This window comes from Microcebus murinus, chromosome 17 (assembly GCF_040939455.1).
Source record: "Microcebus murinus isolate Inina chromosome 17, M.murinus_Inina_mat1.0, whole genome shotgun sequence".
Lineage (NCBI taxonomy): Eukaryota > Metazoa > Chordata > Mammalia > Primates > Cheirogaleidae > Microcebus > Microcebus murinus.
Genome location: NC_134120.1, coordinates 10,742,959 through 10,765,733, shown reverse-complemented (window position 1 = coordinate 10,765,733; position 22,775 = coordinate 10,742,959). Strand labels below are relative to the sequence as shown.

The following is a 22,775-nucleotide window of genomic DNA, read 5'->3' as shown; positions in this document are numbered from 1 at the left end:
TAGCAAAAACTGAACGGCCTATATACAACAGAAAGGTATTTCTTACAGTTCCTCACATGGTAGAAAATATAAACAGGCTTTCTTGGGCTTCTTTTATAAGGGCAGCATCTATTTATTCCTAATTATAAATTTGGTAGATTGTATCTTTTGATGACTTTGTCCATTTCATCTAACTTGTTATAAAGTTGTTCATGTCTTTATTATTTTTATAATAAATATCTATAATAAATAGATAAATAGCATCTACAGAACTATCATTTATGTAATTCCTGATAAGAAAAATTGTATCTTTCTTTTTTCATGAAAGATAAAAAGTCCAGGTTTATATACTTTATTGATTTTCTCAAAGAATTAGCTTTAATTTCACCGATTTTATCTATTTTTTTCTATTCCTAGTCCATTGATTTTCTCCTAATCTTTATTAATTTTTTCCTTTGATTTATTTAAATTTAATTTGCTCTTTTTATCCTAATTACATTAGGCAGAAATTGAAGCCAATGGATAGAGGCCTTTCTTCTTTTCTAATATAGATGTTTACTGCTGTAACTCCTCACCCCAAGTTCTGTTTTATCAGCATCTTACAAAGTTTAATAGGTTGTGATTCCAATTCCTTTCAGTTCAAAATACTTTCTCATTTGTTTTCTTCTTAAATCATATGTTATGTAGAAGTGTGTTAATTACTTACCAAGTATTTTGTGATTTCCCATAGTCCTTTTTAGTTATTGGTTTCTAATTTAATTACCTTATCATCAATTCACATACTTTATATGTCCTAAACCCTTTCAAATGGATTGAGACTTGCTTTATGGCCCTGAACGTGTATATCATTGCATAAGGTCTGTGAGCACGTGAAAAGACTGTGTATGTATTCTGCTATTCTCAGGTGTAGTTGGAGTTTCTATAATGTCAAGTAGACCAAACTGCTTGATAATGATATTCAGATTTATGACTTGTCTACTTGTTTTATAAAGTATTTGGAGAAGGATATTGAAATCTTCAACAATAGATTGTGAAATTAAACATTTATACATTTAGCTGTAACTGATTTTGCTTCATATATTTTTTGAATATTTTCTATTAGCTGCATAAGCTTTTAAGATCATCAGGTACCCGTGAAGAATGTACAATTTTAGCTTTATGAAATGGCTTTTTCTAACACTAGCAATATTCTTTGCTCTGAAATCTCTATCAATTGATGCTACAATAGTCCCACCAGGTTTTTTGAATTAACATTAACATCCTATATTTTTAATAATTTTTCTTTTATCCTATATGCTTCTTAATATTTGAATGCATTTCCCATGAAGCATATAGCTTAGCCTTTCTTAAAAATTTACTGTTACAAGCTTTGCCTTTTAGTATATTTAGAACGTTTACATTTAATGTAATCCTTAATATAGATTGTTTAATAATTTTTGTACTTGTTTCCTATTTGCCTCAATTGCTTTTGCTGTTCTTGTTTTGTTTGGTTTTTGCTGCTCATTCAAGATTTATTACTTCTGTCTTATGTCATACAAACAATAACAGACACCTGCATTTTCTGTAAAATGCAGAAGCCAGTGACCTACACAAAAAGCATCTCTGTTGTGCTTTTTAAACATTTCTCACCCTTTTTACTTCATGGGATCTGCGTTAGTTTGCTATGGTAGTCACAGCAAAGTGTAATAGAATGGGGAGCATAAAGAAGTGAAATTTATTGTCTTACAGTTCTTTTTGTTTTGTTTTGAGACATAATCTCACTCTGTCACCCAGGCTAGAGTGCCATGGTGTCAGCCTAGCTCACAGAAGCCTCAAACTCCTCGGCTCAAGCGATCCTTCTGCCTAAGTCTCTTGAGTAGCTGGGACTACCAGTGTGAGCCACCATGCCTGGCTAATATTTTGTTTCTATTTTTAGTTGTGCAGCTCACTTTTTTTTTTTTTTTCTATTTTTAGTAGAGACCGGGTCTTGCTCTTGCTCAGGCTGGTCTCCGACTCCTGAGCTCAAGCAATCCTCCTGCCTGGGCCTCCCAGAGTGCTATGATTACAGGCGTGAGCCCCCATGCAAGGCCTGTTTTACAGTTCTGAAGGATAGAAATCTGACATCAAGATGTTGGCAGGGTTGTTTCCTGCATAGTGTTGTGAGGGAAGGATTTGTTTCAGATCCCTCTCCTTGGCTTATAAATACTCTTCTCCTTGTACATTCATGTGATAATACCTCTTTGTATGTCAGTGCCCTAATCTCCTCTTCTTATGAAGACACCAATCATATTGAATTAGAGCCCAGCATAATGACCTCATTTTAACTTAATTATCTCTTTAAAGACCCTCCTTCAAATACAGTCACATTGTGAGGTATCAGCGATTAGTTCTTCAACATATTAATTTTTGGCCTACACAATTCAACCTATAACAGACTCTTCGATTTCTATTATATTTCTGATCTTTCATATTACTGTGGGGCATCCAATGACATACAGAAACTAGGTGTGAGCATGTGGTTTAAAAGACCCATGAGGGATCTACAAAACAATATTGGATGTTTCCTTCAGTCAGAGAGACTTGTACGTGCATCGTTTTCCCAAAAGAAATATGGTCATCTGACTTCTTGGTACTTTTTGTCTTTCTTTTTTTTAGCAACTTCATTGAGATCCAATTAACATAGCATATAATTTGCCCATTTAAACTATGTGATTCAATGCCCACTTCATGTCAGTTCTTCTTTTCTTTGTTTCCTAACTTACCTTGGCTGAATCAAATTGTGATGATTCCAAATTATATTTTTAGCTAACTAGCTCTAATTTTATTTTAGTGTTTGTTTTAAGGTTTATAGTATACATGTTCTCACTTATCACAGGCTACTCTCAAGTTATATTATATCACTTCACACATAGTATAAGAACATTAAAATGGTATCTCTCCATTTTTTCTTTTCAGATATTCATGCTATACATTTTATTTTGACATAGCTATAAACCCTTTACTAATTTTTTTTTATTTTTGTCTTAGCAGCCAAGTACTTTTAAATTAATTTGAACAATAAAAAAATTTCTTATATACTGATCTATGCACTTATCATTTCTGGTTCATTATTTTGTGTAGATCAATATTTCCATACAGTCTATAGGAATCTTTCACATTCCTTTAGTGCAGTTCTGCTGATGATGTACAGGGATATTTCATTTTACTGACTTTTTCTTTAGTGTGCTTTGCAGATATTGCATATTTTACAAATTAAAGGTTTGTGGCAACCCCCAGCCAAGCAAGTCTGGTGGTGCCATTTTCCAACAGCATCTGCTCACTACATGTCTCTGTCACATATTGGTAATTCTCATCATATTTCAAACTTCTTCTTCTTCTTATATCTGTTATGGTGATCTGTGATCAGTGGTCTTTGATGTTGCTATTGTATTTATTTTGGGTAACCACAAACCATGTCCATATTAGATGTCAAACAATATAAAAATGTTGTGTGTGCTCCATCCATCCCCTCATCTTTCACCCTCTCCTTGGGCCTCCCTATTTCCTGAGACAGGATGATGTTGAACTCAGGCCAATTAATAATGCTACAAAGGCCTCTAAATGTCCAAGGGAAAGAAAAGTTACATATCTCTCACTTTAAGCCAAAAACCTAGAAATGATGAAACCTAGTAAGGATGGCATGTCAAAAGCCGTGATAGGCTGAAAGCTAAGTGCCTTGTGCCAAACAATTAGCCAAGTTGTGAATACAAAGGAAAAGTTCTTGAAGAAAATTAAAAGTGCTACTCAGTGAATTCACAAATGATCAGAAAGTGAAAGAGCTTGATTGATGACTTGGAGAAAGTTTTTGTGATCTGGATAGAAGATCAAATAAGCCACAACCATTTCTTTAAACAAAAGCCTATTCCAGATCATGGGCATAACTCTCTTCAATTCTGCGAAAGGGAAGAGAGGTGAAGAAGCTGCAGAAGAAAAGTCTGAAGCTTGCAGATGTTTTCTTTATGAAGTTTAAGGAAAAAAGGCATTTCCATAACATAAAGTATAAAGTGAAGCAGTAGCTGCTGCCATAGGAGCTGCAGCAGCAGAAGATCTAAGATCATTGATGAAGAAAGTAGCTAGACTAAGCAATAGATTTTTAATATAGACAAAACAGCTTCCTATTGGAAAAAATATGTCATCTAGGGCTTTAGTAGCTAGAGAAGAGAAGTCAATGGCTGGTTTCAAAGCTTCAAAGGACAGGGTAAACATTGTTAGGGCCTAATGCAGCTGATAACTTTCAATTTAAGCCAATGCTCCTTTACTGTTTCCAAAATCCTAGAGCTCTTTAGAATTATGCTGAATCTGCTCTGCCTGTGTGGTATGAATAGAACAACAAAGTCTGGATGATAGCACATCAATTTATGGCATGGTTTACTCAATATTTTAAGTTCACTGCAGAGACCTACTCTTGGAGAAAAACCAATTCCCTTTATAATATTATTGCTCAATGACAATGTACCTTGTCACCCAGGAGCTCTGATGGAGATACATAAGGAGGTCAGTGTTGTGCCTGTTAACACAACGTACATTCTGCAGCCCATAGATCAGGGAATGATTTCAACTTCCAATTCTTAAAAAAATTGCATTCAGTGAAGCTATAGCTTCCATAGATAATCATTCTTCTGAGGGATCTGGGAAAAGTTAATTGAAAACTTTCTGGAAAGGACTTGCCATTCTAGATGCCATTAAAAACAATTGTGATTCATGGGAGAAGGTCAAAATATTAATATTAACAGAATCTTGGAAGAACTTGATTCCAACTCTCATGGATGACTTTGAGGTGTTCAAGAGTTCAGTGGAGAAAAGCTACTGTAGATGTGATGAAAATAGCAAAAGAACTAAAATTATTAGGTTGGTACAAAAGTAATTGCAGTTTGGGACCATGAATTTTAAATCATAACTAGGCTCAAACATATTTTTATTAATCAAAATAGAAACCATTACAATCAACAGATTTTTGCCAACGAGAAATAAGTTTGTTTAGTTCAATAGCACAGAAATCCATACTTTGGGATTGCATGAACTCTTGGAAAGCATTTTCTGTATCCTGCTGGTTGTAGAAATGTTCTCCCTGCAAAAAGTTGTCAAAACGCTTAAAGAAGTGGTAGTCAGATGGTGAAAGGTCAGGTGAATATGGTGGATGAGGCAAAACTTCGTAGCCCAATTAGTTCAAATTTTGAAGTGTTGGTTGTGCCACGTACAGTTGGGTGTTGTGGTGGAAAAGAACAATTTCTGTTGACCAATGCTGACTGCAGGCATTGCAGTTTTCAGTGCATCTTTTCAATTTGCTGACCATACTTCTCAGATGTAATGGTTGCAATGGGATTCAGAAAGCTATAGTGGAACATGCTGGCAGCAGACACCCAAACAGTGGCCATGACCTTTTTTAGTGCAAGTTTGGCTTTGAGAAGTGCTTTGGAGCTTCTTCTTGGTCCAACCACTGAGCTGGTCTGGTCATCTCTGGTTGTCATTTAAAATCCACTTTTCATGGCACATCACAATCCAGTGGAGAAATCAATCTTTCGTTGTTGTTGTGTAGAAGAAGAGAAGACAACACTTCAAAACAATGATTTTTTTTTTTTATTTTTTGGTCAGCTCAGGAGGCACCCACTTATCGAGCTTTTTCACCTTTCCAATTTGCTTCCACTGCTGAATGACAGTAGAATGGTCAACGTGGAGAACTTTGGCAACTTCTCGTGAAGTTGTAAGAGGATCAGCTTCCATGATTGCTCTCAAAAATTGCTCATTGTCAACTTCCCATGGCTGGGCACTGCACTTCTCAGCTCAAGGCTCCCATCTCCTTTGCAAAACTCCTCGAACCACCACTGCACTGTCCATTTGTTAGCAGTCCCTGGGCCAAATGCATTGTTTATATCACCAGCTGTTTCCACTGCTTTACGACCCATTTTGAACTCAAATAAGAAATTGCTCAGACTTGCTTTTTGTCTAATATCATTCCCACAGTCTAAAATAAATATAAAATAAATAGCAAGTAATAAGTCATTAGCAAGAAAATAAAGTGAGAAATGCACATTAAAATGATGTATAACATAACCACATGTATTGGAGAATTTATTCCAATATCAAAAGGCAAATTTCAACGATGCTAAAACCTCATTTACTTTTGCACCAGCCTTTAATAGAGGCAGAGCCTGAAGATGGGACTGAATTGTCGCAATCTCATGATAAAATGTTAATGGATGATGAATTGATTTTTGTGAATAGACAATGAAAGTGGTTTCCTGAGATAGAATTTACTCCTGGTGAAAATGCTGTGAACATAGTTGCAATGACAGCAAAGGATTTAAAATATTACATAAACTTAGTTGACAAAGCAAGATCAGAGTTTGAGAGAATTGACTCCAATTTTGAAACAAGTTGTACTATCAAATGGTATCACATACTACAGAGAAATCTTTTGTGAAAGGAAGAGTCAATCAATGCAACAAATTTGGTGTAGTCTTATTTCAAGAAATGGCCACAGCCATCTCAGCCTTTAGCAACTACCATCTGGATCAGTCAGCAGCCGCCATCCACATTCAGGCAACATCCTACGCCACCCAAAAGAATTATGACTTGCTGAATGAATGCTCATTAGCATTTTAGCAAAAAGTATTTTTTAGTTAAGGTATGTACATTGTATTTTTAGACAAAAATGTTATTGCACACCTAATAGACTGCTTAAAGTGTAAACATAACTTCTATGTGCATTGAGAAACCAAAAAGTTGGTGTGACTTATTTTATTGCAATATTTGTTTTATTGTGCTGCTCTGGAACAGAACCTACTATATCTCCAGGGTATGCAGGTTTTCTTTTAGCTTTCATCTGTCTGAGAAGAAAAAGTCTTTTTCTGCCTTTGTTTTCTAACAATATTTTGTCAGGGCACAGAAATCTTGGTTGAGAGCATTTGCATTATGTTTCCATTTTTTCCCTTCATTATTAAAGATAGTGTTTATTAAGATAGTGTTATTAAAGATAGTGTTTCATGATCTTTTCATTTACCTTGTTTCCACTGGTAAACTTTTGTGCTCCTTATTTTTGCCATTCCAAGTCCTGCACTTTTGCTATGACTGCTGCTAAGATTCTCTCTCTCTTTATTATTGGTTTTGAGCAACTTAATTATGATGCGTTTTGCCATAATTTCCTTCTTGTTCATTGTTTTTGGCGTTTGGAGAATTTCTTTGTGAACTTACAGATTTTATCAACTTTAGAAAAATTTCAGCCAATTTTTAATTCTAATATTTTTTTCTGCTCCCACCTCTTCTGGGACTCAAATTCCTCATCCCCTTGAAATTGTTCCACTGTTTATTCCTTTTGTTCTCTATTCCTTTTGTTCTCTATTCCTTTTGTTCTTGTTTTTAATTTTCTTTTTACTCTGTATTTCATTTTGAATAGTTTTTTTGTATTAACAGCTATGTCTTCAGCTTCACTAATCTTTTATTCTACAAAATCTCATCTATCATAAATTCCATCCCATGTATTCTTCCTCTCTCTCATGATAGTTTTCATCTCTAGAAACTTGTGTTTTGGTTTTTCTTTTAATGACTTTGAGTTGATTTTAATTGATTTAGCTCTTCATGGAGGTCATATTTTCCTGCCTTTTGCATGCTTAGTAAATTTTTTTTTTGGAGGTTATTTTTTTGTTTTTTTATCATAAGCCAGACATTATGAATTTTACCTGGTTGGGCGCTAAATATTTGTATAATCCTATAAATATTTTCTAGCTTTTTCTTGAGACACAGTTAACTGGAAATATTGCACCCTCTCAGATCATGTTTGCATGATTCCTTTTGTAGAACAATGCAATGCTCATTCTAGGGTTAATAATTTCTCAGTATGAAGGAAGACCCTTCCATGTACTCTAATAGCCCACGGATTACAGAATTTACAAATGTGACTGCTAGCAAGATGCACTGTCTTACACTACTTAATCTCCAGCACAATCCATTACCTGGAAAGTAAATCAGAAGGCAGGAAAAGTATTTTTCCAGCCTGTGTCATCTTGAGTCATGCATATTCTATAGTTACTTAATGCACACATGGGACTCTTTAGTATTATGCCTGGTTCTTCTGTTGTCAATTGTGTTAATCCCTTTAATCTGAGACTTGAAAGATCATGACACTCAAATTTAAGATCATGTGTTTTCTGCTTAAAGTCTAAATGGCCTACAATTATCCTCAGGCTATTTCCTTAGTCAAGTCTAGATTCCGCATTCCATGAACCCAAAGTGTGCTAATATGATCTATGCATATACAAATGGTCCTCCACTTTCAATAGATTTAGCATTTTTTTTTACTTAATGATACATTCATTGGGGAATTAAATGCATTTTTGACTTATGATATTTTTGATTTATAAGTGGGTTATTAGGACATAACCCATTGTAAGTTGAGGAGTATCTGTATTTATTCATTGAAAATAGTGTGAATTTATTTTTGTTTTCATTGGTGTAATTTTTTAAGTAGACTTTTATTAATTTTGGTAAGGTATATGTAACATAAAATTTGCCATTTTAACCATTTTAAATGTACAATTCTCTGGCATTAATTATATTCACAGTGTTGTGCAACCATCACCATCATCTGTTTCCAAAACATTTTCATCACCCATTGATGTGATTTTTGAGATAGTGACAGGGTACAGTGAAAAATACTCAATTTCTCTTTCCCCCACCCCAGCAAAAATTAAGAAAGAATACTTTCTGGATGAGTGAAAGGGAGATAAAGGAGGAGGGGCGATACCCTATTTCATTTTCATTCTACGAATTTAGTTTGTACATGCCAAGGTTCCTATCAAGTTATCTCTGCTATGTATTTTCTCCAATTCTTATAGGTTTGTTGTTGCTATCAGAAGTAATGTGAAGGCTTAAAGTCTAAAAATAACAGCATATTATTTTTATGGGCCACAAAGTGTTAAATTCATATCCAGCAATAGGCTGGAAATGACTCTATGCAATGTCATAAAATGTCATAAAAATATAATGTCATAAAAATATAATCTTTTTTTGATATTTCTTTCATCCTTATTCCTAGTTTGTTGAGTAAATTAAGTTCATTTATTCTGGTAGTAATTTGTCAGCTTTAATCAATTTTCATAAGATTGGTTTTATGTAAACTCCACAGACTTTATAACTACCAAGTTTTACTTCATACACCCAATTACCTAAATTTTATACAGTGTTTGCTTAATTAGAATTATAATGAAATAATTTTTAAAAAATTCTGTGTTTAGAAGTAATATGTTTTTCTAATTAAATTTTAGACTATATTTATTACACTGTAAAATGTCTTGCCATCATTGTAAATAATAGTGAATTAGTAATTAACTCCTCTGTGTGGTCCTCAGAGAAAAATAAAAATGAAAGGAAATGAGAGATCTCTTTAGTGTTTCATAACTCGATAATTTACTGTAGTTGGGTAAGATTACAAATTAATATTGTATTTCCAGTCATTTGCAGAGAATCTTGCCAAAACCAAGCAATTAAGGGGATGTTTAAATATCATGTCCAAACCTGATAACATAGGCCAAGTTGGACAATAATTGCAGTAGGCAGGCACTGCAGAATATTGATCTGGTAAAGTCAGGCCGCCTTGACAATGTACTTCTGTGGTCAGAAATTATCCCTACCAATTGATAATTTTCATTTGTTGACTAACTTTGTTGGACATATCTCTGCTTGTGTAATTGAAAAGAATTAGAATTTCAAACATAGGCTTCGCCTGATTGCATTTGAAAACATAACAAATATTAATATAAAACTTACCATTTCTAGAATTTCTCAAATATTTAAAATATTAAACAATTCTCACTACTTGCTGCCCTAATATAATAGTACAGTTGAAATTGCTATTTTTACTTCAAACAGACTTTTATTTTATTTTTTTGGGTTTTTTTTATTTGTTTGTTTGATTATTTTTAAAAAGTTGGCCAGGTAATGCTATCATGTCTTCTTTTTATCCAGAGAAGATAAATGTAAAAAATATGTAAAAAATGTATATCTTCTCTAGATACATATATATATATATATATATATATATATATATATACTATTAACTTGGTAATGTATTATCAGCATCCATTAATTTCTAAAACTATAGATTATCGTGTAATAGAATCATTAGTTTTATATTTAAAAAGTTATTCAATGAAATTAAATATGTACATAAAAAGAAATACAGGGCTTGTGTAATTTCAACTTCTAACCAATTAATTGCAATCTTTTCTTTGATTCTGATCTAAGGTTAAATTTTATTCACTGTAAATACTTCGGTTCTTTGATCTGTGTTTTTTCAAATTTCCATTGATTTGAGTAATTTCATGAATGGTAGAAAGAAGAAACTTTTAAATGTTTTCTGATGACTTCTATCAGTCTTGTTTCTATAATCTTGTATTAATGAAAAATCATAGCAAATCATTCATGTCAGGTATAGATTTTAACTACTTTGATCCAGTAATAAAGTTGGAACTAGATTTTTATTATTAGTATGAATCTAAGACAAGATTTAGTTAAAAAGAACTAGAATAAAATTGTGTTAAATATACATTATGGGAAAACTTGGCATTGTTTTATTTGCAACAAGATAATATTAACTTATTAATATACATAAAGCATGACACATTCTTCTCATCATAGTTATTGTAATTTCCAGCAAACCTTTCATTATTCATACAAGATACCCCTGAGTCTAACAAATGATAAAAATCTGAATATCTTTATCAAACTCAATTTCTTATCTCTTTTGGTCACTGAGTTACTGAGTAGTAAACTACTTTTCACTTTCGATTTAAAAATCATGACAACTTGAACATTCGATAAGCATTGTCATATGTCTATTCACGAAAATTTAAAAACAAAACAAAACATGGTTTAGAAATATTTCCCCTTGACTTACGTTAAACTAGAAAGCTTCCTTGATTTTTCTGACAAAGTTTTATTAAAAAAAAATCAGTAACCTTCAGCAGACATTCGTCAGGACTTGACAAAGTTTTGATTGAAGAAAGATTGATTCTCTAAAGTTTGAGTGGTCAGACATGCACTGAATTTGCTGTGGTTCATTGCTATATCCCAGAAAGGATTTCGAACCATTCTCACCTAATGAGCTTATTAGTAAAAGGCTGAAAGGATCACAGATTGTCTATCAAGGAAGATTGTCAGTCACAAGCTGTTAGCGACTCTGCTGTGATTTATCCACCACGAGTAAAGAACAGAATGGTGCTAAAATGCTGCTTATTATGTCCCACAGCTTGTGCAGTAACACAAATAAAATATGTGGAGCAAAGGTTTAAGGGAAAAAATAAGTTCTGAAGAAGAAAATCAGAGGAAATTAGACAGAATAGCGTTTTGCCACCTCCCATTTCCTTTAGTGCTAATTATGACGCAGCGCAAAAATCAAAGCACCTGCAGCAATAATAGCCACAGCTCGAATAGGTCTATTAAATTCCAATTGGAAAAAAAAATGATTTTTTTTTAAATTTTAAGAAAGTCTGCTTGACTACTGTTAGCAACAGGTAAAACTGACTTTTCTCCTTGCAGACAGAATTTTTTTCCCATCATACAGATATGTAAAATTCTTCATTTCCCAGCCCCTTCTTATATCAAATGCAATATTTGGAAAGGTAGAAGCAATTATCTTGTTAGCTGTCAGATAAGTATTAATATCTCTGAGCCAAATTAATTTCTTGATAAGAACCTCTGGATTGGTGAAAAATTGGCAGTGCTAACTTTTATGTATTTGGTAATTGTTTTACATCCTATTTATTTACCCTTTTTACACAAAAAGCAATTTCATGGGCATACTTGTCTTACTTGATAAGCAAGAAAAGTATATAAAATTTCTGCCTAAAGAGGATGAAGACTGAACCACTGAATTAGTTGATCTCTCACCCTGACACAATTTGGTAGGCATACTATATTGCAATTCTATATTGCATTCTATATTGCAATTCTGTTAATCATCCTTGGAGCAAAAGGAGTTGAAGTGACTGTCTTTGGATCCATTCACACCCTTTTACCAGAGGCTGTGCTCAGGGTGAAGGAAAGAAGCAGGGAACTCGTCTAATTTCTTTGCCAACATGATAAATGAACTTTCAAGGAAATAAACTAATGCTATTTCATAGGGTTTTTGTCTATGGAAAGTTGTTGATTTGATGTCCCTAGTAAAAAATTCTGATAGCAAATGAATTCAGAATCTATGGATTTATGAGACATAGTTCCCTGGAAAATGTTATATAATCTGGTGCATGAAGTGGAGGTATTTCATAGACCAAACGTTCTCTGGGGTGTGGTGATAATCATTTATGTCATTTAGAGACTTTATCTACTCTCCGTGCAGGCAAAATGTGTTTCATGCTGGATGGAAGGACCTAGGGAGTTCTCCTCAAGTGCTCTGGACTTCAACCTGCTTTTTCTGAAGCCTTGATAATGTATAACCTTGAAATCATTAGCAAAGCATCTCTTGTTAGTTTGATTTATTTCAGTTTCAGTTGACAATCAGATTATTTATGTTGAATCAATACTAAAATGCTGCCTTTATGATGTCATTCTGGGTGAAAGCAAATAAACAACACAGTCCCACAGTTTCAGAATACCAACGGTAATTAATGTTCCTGAAAGAGAGTCTCTCTCCACTGTTCTCCTACATCGATCTGCCAGGAAGATGGAATTTGTTAACCCACAGTCCTGAAAAACACTTCAACTAGTCTCATGTCTATACTTTGTTTATATTCCCCCATTAACCTCTAAGGTATGTCTATAATCTTCTTCTTTCTTGTCAATTACAGTTCAAAAGTGTGCTCTATACTGCCCTAAACTCCTACGTACACCCTTAACCATCCCCATACCATACCCCTATACTCTTACTTTCCAAATACATGAATTTTTCTTCAAATTTAAAATGGGAAATAAGAAAAACTAAGAAATGCAGGTGAATTTAGGAAATGTAGGCAGAAAAAATACATAAATGAAAAATTACATAAGCTTGACTATATAAAAATTAAAAATTTCTGTTGAAAAGAGCACATAAGATCCCAAAAACACAAAATGGAAAAAAAGAACATTTATGAGATTTTTGATACGTAAAGAGTTAATGTTTCTATTCTGTGAAAACCTCCAACTAATCCATAAGGATATAGATGGATGTGAAGGGACAAAGCATAAAGGAAAATCATATAAATGATAAATAAATGTGAAAAAAGAGAAAAAAATCTTACTTGTGCATTAATACCTAAGAAATTTGGAAAGCCAAACTTTGATTATAACTGTGATGGGGATATTAGGAAATGGATATTTTCATATACTTTTCCTGGGTATGTAATCAAATCTTTTAAAATTTAGATAGTCAAAATTTTAAATGCACATTCCTTTTACCAATGGATTTTGAAAATTCTACTCCTAGGATGCATAAACTGAAACAATTTTACAAATATAAAGCATATGGCCTGGAATGTTTATAAAATATTTTTTATAATTATACAAAATTAGAAATGCCATAAATATAAATCAAGTGGTATAATTAAATATACTGTGTAGTACAAAAACAGAAGCCTAATGCTGTCCTGTATAATAGTTCTATAACTCTTCATGTGAAAAGATACCCTATTACACTATTAACAAACCGTGTATCAGTATGTACAGGGTGATGACAGTGTGTGTTTGTGATATAATTTTAGAAATTGCACACATTCTCACACATATACAAGACAAGCTTGAACACAAGCAAGCTTAAAAATACAAGCTTGAAAATGTGCACCAATATTTCCAGAGGCTCTCTGTGATATTTGTATATGCTGGGACTTTTACTGTCTTATACATTCTTTTAGTTTTTAGCATTTTTACACAGACAGTGTGGTCTGGTTTCTGTAATGATAAGAAAAAAAGTATTTGTTACATTTCGTCCTAGTTTATCAAAATTCCCATTTCCTCTTACTATTATGTTATATGATGCATATGATGCCTTTAGAAGAACAGGAGCAAAATGGTTAAATGGCACCCGCTCCCACTAACCCTGCTGTTTTCAGTAACAGTGAAACCATGTAACAGTTAACCATGTTACAAGTTTCAGTAACAGTTAACCATGTTAACCTAGTAAGAATAAACCCTTATCAGAAATCTCACCTATAAATATAGTCAATAAAGAGTTTGCATTACTAATGCAGAGACTTAGAATTCTCTGAAATCACTAAAAAGGAATCTGACCAAAACTGGATCAATGAATGAATGAATGATCAAACAATAAATAAAGTTAAGGGAGTTCACAATCCCAGTACAGTTCAGTTTGTGACAACTTCATCATGGGTCAGAGTGATAAAGACTGAATAAACCAAGGAAACTTATAAAAAAAGGAAAAAAGGAAAGGAGAGAAATAGAAAAAAGAAAAGAAAAGAAATAAATAAAGAGAAGGGGACAAATTCACCTTGTATTGAAGCCATTATAATAATTAATTCCCTTAGTCTCACTTCACTAAAAGCAGAATTATAATGTCACCTATGTTTTTGTAGGTAATTATACCTAAATTGATTGTGAAAAAAATGTTCCAAATCAAACTACCTTTTTTTAAGGTCTCTGTTACAGAACACTTCTGAATAATTTTATAATTAAATAATAGGATTGGCCTATTGAGATGCTGGAGCCCAGTGAGAGACATCAAATAAGTAAAAACCCTTGAAACCTTCATCTTTACTATGTTGATGTGGCTGATATAATAATAGCTACAAGTCTTATCTCACAAAATAGTTCCATAAGCTCTGGGCGTAAGCACTGTCACTTTCCTATCTATTGTGTTATATTTATTATTATTGCTATTATTATTGTATAAACAGTAAAAAAGGGAGAAACAAATGTTTATTATAGAAGATCTTTAATGTATTTATATATGTCCTTATTTAAGAAGTTATTTAAAGCAAATAAATGTCACAATCTTTTGGAAGTAGGATTTTCTATTTGGACTAAATGTTTGTTTTTGTTTTTGATGAAACACCTGCAAATATATATTTCCTTTATTCTTCCACCAAATAGATCTGTGTGCCAGCAAATAAACAGATTAGCTATTTTCATGTATATCAAAGTTACAGATGTCTTTGAAATTCAAGTTCTCAAGCATCACTTTTAGGGTGAAAATTTCATTACTTCTATTAAAATTACTGTTTAACTATATAACAGTCTTGACTTTGTTTTGTGTGTATTTACTGAAAACCAAAAAAATCTTGATGTAGGTTACTTTTGCAGGAGAAGAGTCACAGTATAGCATTATTGATACTGACATTGATTTGCATGCAAAGTGCTAATAAAATACATAATAAAATTATTTAAGATAATGATGCCCTTAATGGCAATTACATGTATAATGAACTTTTTAATTAAAAAATTCTCTAAAAGTTCAAAATCTTTGTAAATGCTGCTCTTTTCATGTAAATATAGACAACTAATATAAGCTTTCTCATAACATACTCATAAAATTAAAATTTTTATGTGGTTTACTTCTAATTGGTTAAAATATATTCTCTATTACTATTTCCAGCCTCCATGGTGTATAAAATGTGCTAAAAAGAGGAATCCAGGTTTGGTTAATGGACTTCACTTCTAATATCAAAGACTGACAGTGACCAGCAGCTCTGCAGAAATGATGTTCTAAAATAGAGTGAGTAGGTTGCATGTCTTTCATCTACCAGAGTCCTGACAGCTGATATACTGCTAAGAGTTTCTCAGGACTCTCCAAAGAGATGCAACTGCCCTTCTCAAAGTTGTTAAGCTAGAACTAGTTTTACTGAAAATAAAAGAGTGAGAGGTAATTTAATAGTAAATAAGTAAAACTGAGCATTTGATGATAAAAATCAAAGTTCTTCAAGATGAAATGATTCCACTTGATGTGGAAATAACAAATAATAATTGTTCTTTTTTATAAAGATAAAAAACCAAACACTTGTGAATTCTAAAGTACTGATATTTTCAATGTCAATAAAATGAATACATGGAATATGGACTATAACAGGTGAAACTCTTCAAAGAAATATTGGCCTTTTCTTGCTTTAATTATAATTTTTTCTGGACATGTACCCTTAGTTGCAATTGGTTTTCTTTTTGTTATTAATTTAGTTTTTGTTTCTTGTTTACTTTTTTATTGACTTCAAATAATCCTAACTTATCTTCTCTGTAATTAAAATACATAATTTCAGTAACTTTTTAAAATTAGATTTCCTGATCCTCAGTCTCCTTCTTAAAACTATTTATGAGAATTTTTTTTCTTTTTGTACTGCATTTGTTTTCTCATCTATTTTTACCCTTCCTTCGGAATTATTTTTAAAATGTTAAAATAGTTATTCTTCTAAGTTATATGAAGGTTTTTTAAATGTTTTTTAAAATATTGAAAATTAAAAGTTATACTTGTTAATTTGCATTTTCCCCCACTAACAGAAATTGTCTCATATACATCCACAGAGACGGGCACATCCCCCAACTATCTAGGCACCTTATCCTTTCAAATTGAACTTGGAATAAAAGTATTGAAATATTTCTCCTGTTACCAAGATCACCCATAATTGATTACTAATTGCTATGGCCTGAATTTTGCCCCCCTACCACTGCCACCAAGTTCATATGTTGATGCTCTAATCCAAGGCTGTGACTGTATTTGGCAATGGGGGCCTTAAAGAAGATAATGAAGATTAAATGAGTTTGTAAAGGCAAGGTCCTAACCCTATATGGCTGGTGTCTTATAAGAAGAAGAAGTAACTATAGAGATCCTCTCTCTGTGTCCAGGAGACCACAGAGGTAAAGCCACGTGAGGACACAGTGAGAATGTGGCCATCTGCAACCCAAGGAAAGAAGCCTCAGTAGACAGCAACCCTGTTGGCACCCTGATCTGGAGTGTGAAAATCCACACTCCAGAACTGTGGGAAAATAAATTTGTTGTTTAAGCCATGCTGTCTGTAGTACTTTCATATGGCAGCCCTAGCAAACTATACACAAATGCTTCAAAATTCCCTTCAGTGACTTAATAACATATTGTCTAGAATATACTGGAGTTTTGCTATCTGGAAACTAAAAAAGCAGAGTTTTAAACACATGGTTTTAAACCATGTGTTCTCAAACATTTGGAGGAAAAAACTGATGCTCTAGTATTTATAGGCTCTCCATGGCTCCAAATCGATTTCCTTTAGTATAGTAAGAAGGAAAAGAGATGTAGATGGAATGCAGCCCACTGAAATTCAGAGCTAAGTCTGAGTTAGCACTTTATTTGTGTATCATATATATGCATTCCAAAATGTAAGATTATTATATTTCAGTTTTCACACTTAGGAATTGCATACAACATATAAAGGATAAGTTTGAGGGCAAACTTAACTTTTAAAAAGGTGTAGAAATGGGATGAGTCAGTCTAATGTAAAATTTAATATAATAATTAATTTGAGGTCCTCTAAAATAAAGCACAAAAGGGTTCTCTGTGTTGTTTGCCAATGTTTCTGCAGCTCTTAGGATAGTGCCTACCACTTGATGGGTGCTCAGTTAATATTTATCAAATTAACTACTTTGTAAATTTAGTTACTTATGTGATCATATTGATATAAAATAAAAATTAATTTGAAATATCACTTTTTTCATTCATATTTTACAGAATTATACCTAAGCATCTTAAATGTAATTGTTTTATTCTAATTACTGAACCCATTTTTTTGAGTCACCTTACCAGTTTTTCTAAATCAGCATTAATTGTATTTAAATTGTTTGAGGTACAGCATTTGAAGATGCACATTTTTCTGTCTCCGGAAATATTTCCCTAAATCACTAGTATTCAATTGTACAAAATCAGAATGAATCAGTTTTTTCCTCCCAAGCATCTTGTAGATGGATATGTGTAATCACAACAAAGATAACTACTTAATATATTTTATTTTAAGGGATTATTAAATGGTTTCTTCACAGTGATATCCAACAGTTATTGTGCAGCTGCATCTTGCTTAATACTTAAACTCTTCAAAATTTATGTGCTTCCTTTACAATGCATTTTACAATTGACTTTGAACATACCAAAAAATGTTTATTTTTAAACAAGCATTGATTAAGATCCCTTCAGACCAATATAGATTTTCCAAAATACACTTTGTCTTCCAAAATAAAGGGTTTGAGAAAGATCTACAATATGTACTAGGTGACAATTTGAATATGTATTTCCCTTAGGAATAATTTTGTATGAAAAAAACACACAAATAATAATATCTACTAATTAATACATAATGTTTATACTTAATTAACATTAAATGATAGCATTTATTAATACTACATGTGTGTATATATGCGTGTGTGCGTGTGTGTGTGTGTGTGTGTGTGTGTGTGTGTGTGTGTATGTGTGTATCAATCTAGTTCCACCAATTTTTCTTTTCCTTTTTACTTGGAATTTTAAATTTTCCTTAGGCTGACACCACAGCACTCTGGCCTGGGCACACAGAGTGAGACTTTGTCTAAAAAAAAAAAATAGAAATTTTCCTCTTTTCTCTCTACAGATTTTCCTCCATTTCTTTCTTATCTCTTATCTTTATCTCCATAGGCCCTTTTCTGCTCAACTTTATTTCTAACCCTAAGTATACACTATGTACCTCTGTTTCTATTTCTAAACATAAATATATGGTACTTACTGTATTAATTCTGTGTAATTGTCATAGCACATCAGTATCTGATTAATTTTAATGGGTAATAATCTGAATTCTCCTTTAAGAAGAAGTTGATCAGAGTGTGGCAAAGTTTACTAAACACTCCTAGTACCCATTCTGCCTGTTCTCTTTAACAATAGGTCTCCAATCTTAGTCGGTCACATGGCTTCCCAGTGAGAGATCATATTCCCCTCCTTCTTATGTAGATGGTGCAGTTCACATGACTAAGTTTAGACTTATGGGATGTGTATAGAAATGATAAATGCAACATCTAGAACTTCTTCATGATGTACCCATTGATCACAGATTTTGTTTCCCTTTTCCATAGCATGGAATGTGGATGGGGTGGAAAGGTGGTTTTACTGATACAACATTAAATCTCTGGACAATGGCAAACCCCAGAAAGCGATGAGCAGATAGACAGAATGAGGACTTAGTCTCTAAATAATACCCTCTTAGAGCAAAGTTGCTCTGTAACCCTAGAGTACAGCCTCTAAATGTCTTTTGTTTGTTTGTTAGCAAGAAATATAATTCTGTCTAATTTAGACACTTCTGTTCTGTATTTAGGCGGAAAAAAAAAAACCCAACTTATATTTCATTTGGAAGATTCCAGGAAACAGATATGAATCACTATGAGCATAGGTTTTGAAGTTAGACAATTCTTAGTTTCAATTCTAGTTTCATCTTCCTGTGTATTTTGCCCTTGAGGCTATTACTTAAATGTTAATAGCTTGAGTTTTATCTTCTTAAAAGCATAGATAAAAAATATGAGCTGAAGAACCCATGTTTATCTCAATACAGATAGAGATGGCTACCTAAATATTTATAGATATATGTACATATATATATATATATGAGTTATTGTCTTCATCTTTCTTTATTTTGTCAGCTAAGAGAGCCTAAATGACAACCCAGTAGCAGTGAGCACAACTAACCCCCAGGTCGTGATTTCTAATACCATTCTCTAGTGCAAGGCACCACAGGGCTTCTTGGAGTAAGGGCTGATTCTAGAATTTGGGGTTAAAATGTACAAGATGAAATTGTAGCATCTTGTCGTGCCAGAAAGTAAGGAAATGTTACAAATAACAAAAACAAAACAAAAAAGATCTCATGTGGAATTATGGCATAGGAGTCAACTGGAATATCTCCTAATGTCCAAAATTTGAATAATTTACACAACATAATAGATAAATTAGTATAAAATTATAATGCAAAGTATAAGATAAATATCCATGAGTCTATAGACATATACACGTATATGTCTATAGACATATATATGGATATATTTGAATAAATGAATAAAAGGAAAAGAAAATACAAACCTCTTTGCAGAAGAATTCCAAACAAATTTTAAAGACATTGTACCCTAAAGGAGCATAGGCATAACTCCTGCTCAAGTGTGGGCTGTGGATAGTGACTTCTTTCCAAAGGGTGCAGTCTGAAAAGGGAGTAAAAAGGTGCAACTTTAAAATACAAAAACCTGACAGCCCTGCTTCAGCCAGATGACCAAGGTCAACATCCAAAACCATAAAGTATGTTGATATAATAGTATGTAGCCCTCATATGATGTAATGAAAGGGTGCTTTAACTCTGTGATCTTCCAGAAAACCCATAATCTCCATCTAGTCATGAGAAAAACACCAGAAAAAAAAAATACTGCAATATACCTGACCAGTACTTCTCAATACTGTCAGATCTGAAATTATCACAGTCAAGAAGATCCCAAGGAGATGTGACAAATAAAGTAATGTGATATCCTGAGTGTGATGCTGGGAGAGATTTAAAAAACAAAAACAACAAAAAAATGACATGGGTAAAAACTAAGGATGCCAAATTATTTCCCTGGTTTTGTTCTAAGACTTGGTTCATGTCAGTAGAGCATTTTGGATGCTCTTTCTTTAAATCACAATTATAAAGTAGATGTTTTAGCTATCTTCCAATAATATGTAAGTGGGAAAAATTTTATCTCAGATGTCTCATTCAAATACAATGAGCCAGAAAGATGCTGTAATTACCTTAGGGTTGTAAAACAAGCTCCTTTGTATATATATATGCTTAATATACACACCTGCTTCTAATTAAAATTCTGAAAGTCTTATTTTTATGATTCAAATGATTATTTCAAATATATTTTATGTGGAAATTAGTTACCAACTATTTTGAGAAAAAATAGGGAACAGTTACAGGCTTGCATTTTTATGTCTCCTATTACACATAGCATATTCTAATAATTCTGAAAAAATAAAAAACTATTTGAATTAGTGCTTTAGTTAGCAGGACTGCAGAAGAAAAAGACAGACCAGCATAATAGAGGTGGAGGTTATAACATTTGTCATTTATATGGCGTGTATTTTACTTCGCAAGGCAAATGTTAACACTTTACCCCTGTTTCTTTTCAAAGTGAACAAAAACACCTAGTTTGCATGTGAATTTTATTCTGGACTTATTTAGAGAAAATATAATCAGTACTTAAAATAAAAATATTGGAGAATTTATTACAACAGCACCAAAGCCTTATTTTATTGCAATATGGGGAAATATGTGTGGGTATAACATTCATTTTCATTTCTTCTTTTCTTTGTTTAAGAGACAGGGTCTTATTCTGCCACCCACACTGGAGTGTGATCATAGCTCACTGCAACCTTGGACTCCTAGGCTCAAGTGATCATTCCCCCTCACACTCCAGAGTGTACACTACAGGTGTGCATGAACACACCCAGGTATTTGTTTTGGTTTTGTTTTTGTTTTGTAGAGACATGGTCTTGCTATGTTGCTCAAGCTCGTCTTGAATTCCTAGCCTCCAGTGATCCTCCCGCCCACCTTGGCCTCCCCAGGTGCTAAGATTATAGGAATGAGACACCATACCCAGCTTTACTTTTTAACTCAATTATTTTAAAGTGTATTTTAAAACAAGCATGGCAAATGAGCATTCTTTGTCATGAATGAAGAGATGAATCATATTACATTGCCACCATGAACACGGGAATACTAATATCTCTTTTAAATCCTGATTTAAAGCTTTTTGGATAAATGCCCAAAAGTGGGATTTTTGGATTGTATGGTAGTTCCAGTTTTAAATTTTTAATTTTTTTTTAATTTTTAAAGTTGTTTTTTTTAATTTCAGCATATTACAGGGCTCTTCTCTCTTCCAACTACACTTATCAAAGGAGTCAATGATGTAATAAATAAAAGAGTCATGCATGCATACAGTTCTATAATTTGAAGGGATTATTAATTTCTTGCTTTGTTTTTATTTGGGCTTCTATCTAGTTGAAGAAAATGTGATAAAACTTTCACATGTATAAATAAATTTATTTCAAAATTCCTACTTTCTTCTTTCCAAACATAGTGGAAATTAATCAGCACTTTTTACACTTCTTGATGCATCCAATTTTTTTATTTAAAACAAATTAATTGTTTTAAAAAACATTATAAATTCTTAGCATGCCAAGACTTGAAAGCCACTGAGATAGTTTAAAATATTGTATTGTGCATAGTTGAACTTTAGAAATCTGTTATCAAATTGAAAAATGTTTAATCAAATAATAGAACTCCACTTATCATGGGAAGAAATATTTTATTCTTTGTTTTGCTTTTATAAACAAAGTAATAATGAGTAATTTAACAGCTCTTAAAATACTATTGAACCGTTGACTTGGCTTAAATGATTATTATTTCTTAAAGTTGCTTTTTAAACTCTGTTCTTAGCTACAATTTCTATCTAAAACTGAGGTCTAGATATTAAGTAACTTTTTCAATAAACCCCATGTTATAAACGAAATATAATTTTCCTTTGTTCTTTTATATGTACTGTATCTAACTGCTAAAAACAATTCTTAGACTAACTAGGCAGTAAAATCTTCCTTGTTCCACCTCCCTGGTGTGACAACTACTATTACTGCCAATCCGTGGACCATATTATGACAAAACTGGAAGATCAAAATGTTTAAACACAAAAAATGAAGGCACGCTTTCTTTTTTCTTATTTTGGTACATTATCCAGACTATTTCAAGCTTTGTGTAGAAAGTTTGTTTTTGTGAGCTGGTGCCAAAACCTGTTCCATAGGTACATAGGCATCTCAGAAAGCCACAAAGTTCCTTTCGCTAAACCATATGTCTGCCTCTTCGAGGATACTT

The 22,775-nt window shown here is 32.7% G+C and overlaps 1 pseudogene; it reads right to left on the bottom strand.

The window, feature by feature from the left end:
* Positions 1–4,915: 4,915 nt before the first annotated feature.
* The window catches only part of LOC142861601 (histone-lysine N-methyltransferase SETMAR-like), a 35,869-nt pseudogene continuing 18,009 nt past the window's right edge, over positions 4,916–22,775 (bottom strand).